Genomic DNA, 8,868 nt, shown 5'->3' on the forward strand with positions numbered 1-8,868 from the left:
CACGGGCCGTCCCGTCCCGTCCCGTCTGGCGCGCCCTCCAGGTAGGCGTGGCCGCTGCTCTGCTCTCCTCGCACCTCAGCGGTTTCGTGCACGAGTGCAAGATTTCCTGCCCGGTTCCGTACACGCAGAGTAATTCCAGCACGCTAGACGCAGGCGTGACCCCTTTTTTTTTTTATTTTTAAAGCCGACCAGCTGCTTAGGATTTGGGAAATGAGGCCAGGCGTGCAGTGCCTGCAGGTTATTTTCCTCCATCCCAGCGAGGGCTGCTGGTTGCCCGGTGACTTGTGTTTCTGCTCTCGTTATTTATTAATATGTCCGGTTCAGCTTCGAGTTACGCCAGGCTGCAGAAGCACGCAGCGCACGGCGGTGCTGCCTGCCCTGCTGCGAGCAGGAAAATAGCCCTATGATGAATAGGTAGATGCCTTTTTATTAATTAAAAATATGTCGTATCTACAGTGAGATCTCTGTAAACGATATTCCTGTCAAAACCATTCTCTTCCTCGCCTAAAGAAAGCTATGGAGGTGTGTGTTTGTGTGTGTTTGTGCATGCCCTCCTCACCGTCACCTGAAAATGGCACAGAGCAGGCTGCTGAGCGCTGCTCAGACTGGGATGCTGCTGGGGTGATCAGGGAGTCCCCAGAGCAGCCTGACCTGGTTCTTACAAGCAGCTGCTCCCACCAAGGACGCTCTTGCTATCCAAAAATACACGCTTGTGCTCTGTGGTTCCCTTTTCCTTTTCTTCCGCTGACACTTCAGATATCCAACCTCCTTCACAAACTCTACAAAAATCCTGTTTGTTATTTTCCCCACAATTTTGATTCTCATTCCCTGACTTCGTCCTTATGTTGGAAGATTTCAAGCCTCCTGGTCCACGTAGAAAGATTAGCTATGCTCTGCTTATGTTACTCCCTGTTAATCTTTAAAGCTATACAGCCTCTCCCTTCTCCTTCATCACCTCTTCATCAGAATGACTAAGGACAGGTTGTTCACCAGGAAAGAAATGACCTTTGCTAGAAATAGCTATCATTATAAATCTGTTTCCCCGTCCTTCTGTACATGAGCCTGCAGAAATGTCACTGAGGAAATTGACTAATTGGATTATATCAAATTTGCAAGAGCATTCAGCTTTTTGGGGCGATGGGCTGTGCCTTCACCTGCTACATCTTAAACTTCCTTATCTTTCTGGATCCCTTCAGAAGTTTGATCCCACCTTAACAGAGGTAGTGGAGAATTTGCACAGACTTCCCCAGATCTGAGCAAAGCACCATCCCAGTCCTCAGTGTGTTGCTGACTTGCTGTGCCTTAAAATTCAGTTCTGCAATACGTGATGCTCACCGGGTTCTGTTGAAGCATAGGAGCCTGATGGCTCTTTGCTTTATTTCACCACTACACAAAATGTATGCAGCAGTGGAACCAGTTTCTTAATCCTCCCTTCTTCCTTTGTTTCTTACTTTTTTGCTAGAACAACTCCACTGAGCTGTCTTTTCACACCAGATGACACCAATAGCCATTCCGTATTGGAAGGAAAAATGTTTTGAATGTTCCCTCTGCTAACTACTGGTTAAAACTTTTTTAGGGGGAGGCGAAGGTGGAATACTCCATTTTCTCTGTGCAATGAAAGCTTGACTTTGAAAATGGCACCTGAGAAAAGGTGACTCCCTCACGGCAGAATTAGTCCTGTTACTATCGTAGCCTGTAGTGAAAGTATAAGACTTAAGCAACATGTTCTGTGTTGCTCTTGGGGAAGCAGCACTAAGTATAAAAATATCACAATTTGGATTTTGCCTTACCAGCAAAGAGACAGGATGTGTTCTGTTGGACTTGTTAACACTGGCATGGACAGAGGCCAACAGGCCAGCCTGGTACTCACCTCCTGATCTGCTGACCTGTGTAGTGTTTCTCCTGCTTGACTTCAGCCCACAGCTGCTATGTGGTGAGACCCCGCTGTGCTCTGGCCAGAAGGAGTGCCCCAAAAGCCCGTTCCCTGGGTGGCAGCTTCATGTCACAGCCTTTACAAACGGCTTCACTGCACCACCCCAGAGGTGCTGGGCGCTCCTGCCCAGCCCGAGGTTCTGTAGGTAAAGCCAAGAGTGTTTCTAAAAGGGAGGACGAAAAACATCCTCACTTGTAATTCTTTTATCCCACCTCTATCTAGCTGAAATTCTTCCTAAACCACTCAGCAGTAAGGGAGACGATGTATTTATCTACAGACGAGGTCAAGGACAGGAATCACATTCCTGGAATGCAGAAGCCACGTTGCAGCAGTTCAGCCCTTGGAGCCAAGACGAAAGATGGGGTGTTGATGGTGGGAGACCCACACACCGCAGACAGCACTGCCTTTTTCTGCCACGCAAAAGACTGGGTTAGAACTGATTTCTTCAAGGAACATTCCCCAGTATTATTTCCAGTCAGTCTTATGTTGGCTGGCTTGCAAACGGTCTGAACAAGTTAATGAGTTTTGTCATCGAGCTTTTGGTATCCTTTAGGATTGTGCCCTCATTGTGGCCTCAGTCTCCCCCTTAAAAAAAAAAGAGAGAGAGAGAGAAAGAGAGGAAGAAAGGAAGAAAGGGAAATGAAAAAAAGAAAAAAAGCAGCCTGTGCTTTGTCCATAAATAGCAGCTTTCGATCCCTTCATCATGCTTAGTGTCTCCTGTACCTTTTCCAGTTCTTCAGTACCTTCCTGTGTGGTCTCCCTTGCCTTATTGCAAAGTAAAATTATGCTTGTTTAGGACATCCTGCAGCATTAATAAGGTTAAGAGTTTCTTTGTTGACTTCTTTTTTTGTTTGTTTTTAAATAAATACCACATTTCTTACCAAATAATTCAGCTGTTGATTTAATTTAAGATGCCCTTCAGGAATGCTGACCTTGATTTTCTGAAACTGTTTGCTTTTTCCTCATTGTAAGAACTTCTCTTTGTCTTCTCTGAAATTCTTTTCACCTTTGAGCACAGTCTTCTTTTTTAACATATACTTTATTCATAACCTAATTGCTTCCTACACAGCCTGTCAACAGCACTCTGTGGAGACAGCTGAAAGGGACAAGGCCTTTAGACAAGCGATAGACAAGATAAGCAAGCAACTTGTGGCTGGGATTTGCAAAAAAATATTTCAAATGTGTATGGCAGCACAAGTGAGAAAGTGAGACTCTGTCAAGGAGTTACAGTTGTGGAGCCCATGCCTTTTTTTGTTTTTTTAATCTGAGATCCTGATTGTTAGAAACTGAGTAGTTGGACACGCAATCAGAATACTATACTGGAAAAGAATTTAAGCCTTTTAACTGTATTTCAATAACTCTGCATAAATACCAGAGAAATCATAAAAATGTAATACAGCTGTCTCCAAAGATTATGCAGGAAATTCCTCTTTGTCCAAATACAATATCATATGTCGCCTTTAAAGAGAACGCCTAGTTAACTTTGGATCTACACCATCAGTCATCCACACAGCCTGTTGGGAACAGAGGTATGCTGCCTTGCAGTGGGGGAATTAACAAGGCACAGGCCAGCACAGAACACATCCAAGGAAATCCTCACCAGAATCCGAACCTCAGCAGGGGCATGATGGTCCCCCTGTACTCAGCTCTGGTGAGGCCACACCTTGAGTACTGTGTTCAGTGTTAGGACCCTCACTACAAGAAAGACATCAAAGGCCATGGAATGTGGCCAGAGAAGGGCAACAGAGCTGTGATGGGTCTGGAGCACAAGCGTGATGGGGACCAGCTGAGGGAACTGGGATTGTTCAGTCTGGGGAAGGGAAGATCTTATTGCTCTCTTGCAACTCTGAAAGGAGAGCCAGATAGGAGTGATAGAGCTGATGGCTTCAAGTGGTGCCAGAGAAGGTTCAGGTTGGGTGTTAGGAAACATTTCTTCTCTGAAAGAGCAGTGATGCAGTGGCACAGCTGCCCAGGGAGCTGGTGGAGTCACTGTCCCTGGAGGTGCTCAAGAACCATGGAGAGGTGGCACGGAGAGACGTGGGTTAATGGGCAACATTGGTGGTAGGAAGACAGTTGCACATGATGATCTTAGAGGCTTTTTTCCAATCTTAATGATTCTATGAGTTCTTGCAGATGTGACAAGACTATTATGCAAACCTAAGCTCCTCCTAGACAAAGGAAATTTTTAACACCAGAATCCCAAACATCATACAACAAGACATTAGAGCCTATGCAAACAGTGACATGGCTTAGTGCTGTAGAGGGTTTATGATTTGCAAAGTTGTAGTTCATGAAAATGAAACAATGAACTTAATGGTCTATGCAAGGACGTACAAATGGACAGGCATTTGCAGGCATTAGTCCTGGTGCTGAAAACACCGCAGGGAAAACCTGTCTTTTTTGAACCGTGTCCAGTTCTGGGCTCCCCAGCTCAAAAAAGACAGGAGTGCAGCAGAGGGCCACAAAGACGATACGGGGCCTGGAGCATCTCCTTTATGAGAAATGGCTGAGAGACCTGAGGCTGTTCAGCCTGGGGAAAAGAAGACTGAGATCTGATTCATGTTTATGAATACCTAAAGGGAGGTGGGAGGCACGTGGACAAGGCCAGGCTCTTCTCAGTGGAGTGTAGTAGCAGAACAAGGAGTAACATCCTAAAACTTGAACTCTTGAAGTTCCATACTAGCATGTTTTTTTGTTTTGTCAGCTGTTTTTCCTCCACAGCCTGGGAAGGGACATTCAGATTTCTTTCTCTGAATAGTTTTGGAATCTTATTATATGCCTGGGAGGAATTAATGCTTTTACAACACCATAGAGCTACAATAAAAAAAACAGTCACCACAGGTACACCTTCCTTCCATCTCTACCCAGAGCTCTGGAGCTCAGCAAGGACATAACAACAGCAAAAGGCTGGTGAGGGCATCTCAGCCTCTTTCTTCCTGATGAAAGATCCTGTATCATCCAGATAAGCAAATCTGTCTGTTTAGGGGAACAACAGATAAATTGGACGCTCTGGCAAAGCCCAAGAAAAATAACAGCTCAGTGCTGTTGAAAAGAAAGCTATGAGAGATTAATTTGTCTGAAATCTGTCTTTATGCTCTATGTTGAAGAAGAACAAGAATCCTTTCATGCATGTTGAATTTACCTGTAGAGTGTATCAGCTTCTGTCAGCAAAGCTCTAAGCACTGCTGGTTTAGGGCAATGGATGATGGCTGCTGCCTGGCACCTGCCTTTAGCACAGCACTCTTGCATCCCAAAGCTAAGCTGGCAAGGCTGTGCCTCTGCCAGGAAGAGGCAGAACCCACCTCTTGCTGAAGGGGCCTAGAAGGGCTGGGAGAGGAGGAGCTGCAGGAAGAGGCCATCCCATGTTCTCTGGTCTGCAGAGGGAGTGGTGGTGCCAGCCAGGCACAGAAACAACATGGTGCAGAGAAGCAGTTTGATAAGAGGTCCGAAAGTCATGTCCATTTCCAGCTCTGCCGAAGGTTATCTTATACAACCTCTTAGTCAGCTCTGCAACAAAAGAATGCTGATGATCACCTACCTTGAAATGTAGGGTTTACATTCTCACACACTTTGTGGTGAGAATGGCCAAGACATGCTACAATCAATTGGAAGGGTAAGACTTGTATTCTAGTTTTTGTGATTTCAAATGCACTTGCCTTCCAGCAGACCAAAATCATTTTGTTGGGAAAGGAATGATTGCAAAATAAATTCTGCTGCGCATTTGTATGGGATAGATTGTACACATGGCCAGGAGGTGAGTGGATTTCTTCAGGACAGTGAAGAGCATTTCTTCCTCCACAGGATTTTCTTTTGTCAGACTTCTCATTGAGAGGGGAAACAGCAAAGATGATGGGATGGTGCAATTTATAGTCATGTGCCCCTGTTGCTTATTTAAAGCATTGCCGAAGTTACTTATTTTTCCTACTATCAATCTTAGAAGAGTTGAAGAAGCAAATCTTCCCACCCAAAAGATCAACCTGAAACAGACACAAAAACAGGCATGAAAAATCTGGCTAAATTAGAATCACAGAACGGCCTGGGTTGAAAAAGACCACAATGATCATCTGGTTTCAACCCCCCTGCTATGTGCAGGGTCACCAACCACCAGACCAGGCTGCTCAGAGCCACATCCAGCCTGGCCTTGAATGCCTCCAGGGATGGGGCATCCACAACCTCCTTGGGCAACCTGTTCCAGTGCATCACCACCCTCTGGGTGAAAAACTTCCTCCTAATATCTAACCTAAACCTCCCTTGTCCCAGTTTAAAGCCATTCCCCCTAGAATTGTTTGGTTAGAAGGAACCAAACAAAGAGGCTGTAGCTCAAGGCAATGTTACTAACTGTAGATGGACTTCTGTTTGCTAGACCCACTACATCAGTTAATGTTGACCTCATTGTTTGCTGCGAAGTCATGATGCATTTCTCAGTGCATTGCAGAATCACCTCAGTGAGACCAAAATAAAACCCACAGAAAGGTTTTATATAACATTGAGGCTACAGGATCTCTAATGTAGTTTTCTTATTGGAGCAAGAGCCAAGAACAACTTAAATTCATTAGCTAATGGCCTGTGACAATGAAGGACAAAGACAATTATTATGCCTATCTCCCAGCAGATCATTTCTGTTTGAAGAAAATGCAACAAATTATTGTTCTCCCATATTAATGCATCATAACGGATTAATATCATATCAAGAAAAACCTATTTCTTTCAAAATGCAGGCTAATGCTGGATAAATTTGATTTTTATAGATGAAAGCTTGGTAGAAAAATCGAGATTTTATTAGAGCCATGGACAATCACATTACTTTTCGTTTGATAGCAAGACTTCAGTACTGAATCAGGAAATTGATATCAAGAATTTTTTTCTCTTAAAGACTTATCAATTCCCTGAGCATCTCTCATTGCATCTCAAATACTTATCCTTGGATATTATAGCCAGAGGCACTGTATCTTAATGACTATATTTATTTATAGGATAATCTGGAAAAAAATACAATATGGAAGCTTGAGGGGAGCGAAAGCCTCCTTCCTCCCTCAGTATCAGTTGTTGATGCAATTCTTTTCACTTGAAAAGGAAGTCAGAGTAGTTGCACATTTGGAATGATAAATATCATTACTTCACTTCTGCATCATTTACAAAATTTAACTTTCCATTAGGCTTTTGTTTAGGAGAATGTTATATGGTTAAAGAGCCTGAAGACTGTGGGTCTGTTTCTGAATTGCGGGAAAAAAACCAATATCTCAACATAGAAAGGGAAAATCAACTCCTCAGTTTCAGCAAAACATACATCACACTCCTTGCAATTTTTATGGCCAACAGGTAAAGCAGTGAGGAAATGGCACATCACCCAAGTCTGCCAAGAGCTGTAAATTCAGACTAAGCAGGACCCAGCTGGATCCACCAGGACTTCAGGGCCCTTTCCTGTGCACATGCACAAGGAGCTGGCAGCTCTAAAGCACTGCTAAGCCTCCCCAAGGCTGCTAACACTAGCTCCATGGGCCAGGCTTGTCCTTGTCACACAGTGAGGGAAACCCGCCAACATGCTCAGTTGCCCAGCATCTACTGCAATTAGCAGCTGTGGCTTTCTCTAATTTTCAATGTCAATTTAAGGTTTTCTGAAGCTTTATGTGCTTCAAGACCACTCTGCCTCTTACCAGCAAGATGCTAGATAATACTGTCAGCAGCCACTTCTCCCAGAACCAAAGCATACGATCCACAACTCTTTGTAGTATCAAGCAATCTTACAAGGAAGCCCATAACCCCTGCTTTTATGGACAGTATTTTATGGAATTGCACATTCTAGGAAACACCTGCCTGTTGTTCCTGGAGACCACATGGAACTACCCAGAAACTCACCTGGAGCTGCAGCCCATAATTCATACTTCAATTGCTCCCAGTTACCATTTGTGGATGTTCAGACCTCTCCATTACTTTGGTGGTAGTGGATCGTTCATTTGGGGCTTGACAAACCCCAGACTCATCCTCTAGTAATATATGCTGGCCACAAAGCCTCAGTTAGCAAGCGCTTTGTAACCCAGCTTTCATCCTTCCTGTAGCAAAAGTAGCTGGGGATAAGTTCTGGTGTCCCAGCATGGCGTAGGTATGAAATTACAACTTGTCCTAAGGATGCTCCCCCCGTTCCACAAAACAGCCTTTATGCATCTTCTCTTTGCAGCTGACCTTTGCAGTGTAAGTCACTGTGACTTAATAAAAAGCATAACATGGACTATGTACATGGAATGTTACAGATTATGAAATTCAATGCCATATTTTAGAAGTCATAAAAACATTATTTAATTCCCGGTAACTCCCCTCCTCCCCCTTCCCCCAAGAGACTTTAGAATACATTTATGCACTAAAGTGCCAAAATGATAAAAGGCACTGATTTTGCGCTATTTGCACTGTGGTGAGCTAGTTATTACATGGCATTTCATAAATACAGGGAGCCAGAAATAATTAGTATGCTGAATAACAAGCTTTCCTCTACAATGCAGTGCAGTACATTTTAAATCACCCATTTTCAGGAAGCACTTGCACAGCCTGGCTTAAACACAACAAATAAAAGGGAAATCTTTGCGGGGAAAAAGGCTGCTGTTGGGTTTTGTTCTGTTTTCTTTCCCTTTAAAGGCTGGTGTATTGATAGCAACAGCCCCATGGCCGCAGGGACAAGCAGCAGGAGCTGCACCTTTCCCAAGTGGCAGGGACAAAAGCAGCAGCATGTCTTGCTGTTACAGCACAAGGGACACGTTCCAAGAGAGCATCACGTTCGTGAGATTAAAACTAATGCAAACACCAAACAAAATCCTCCTTTGAAGGAAGGAGATGATTTTAAACTGCTTGTAATTAAGGCAGAAGCAGCAATGTGCACAGCTCTGCGCCAGCTAAGGAGTTCTCCAGATTTTCGCTGCTCGGCTTGTAGTACTTTTTTTTTTTTT

The 8,868-nt window shown here is 44.1% G+C and overlaps 1 long non-coding RNA gene across 1 annotated transcript in view; it reads right to left on the reverse strand.

Annotated features, from left to right (window-relative positions):
- Window positions 1–3,704: 3,704 nt before the first annotated feature.
- Window positions 3,705–8,868, reverse strand: part of LOC116216279 — a 13,194-nt gene continuing 8,030 nt past the window's right edge. The window contains exon 4 of the long non-coding RNA XR_004158736.1: window positions 3,705–5,440. This is a non-coding gene — a long non-coding RNA (uncharacterized LOC116216279). The remainder of the gene's footprint in view (window positions 5,441–8,868) is intronic.

This window comes from Meleagris gallopavo, chromosome 2, assembly GCF_000146605.3.
Source record: "Meleagris gallopavo isolate NT-WF06-2002-E0010 breed Aviagen turkey brand Nicholas breeding stock chromosome 2, Turkey_5.1, whole genome shotgun sequence".
NCBI lineage: Eukaryota > Metazoa > Chordata > Aves > Galliformes > Phasianidae > Meleagris > Meleagris gallopavo.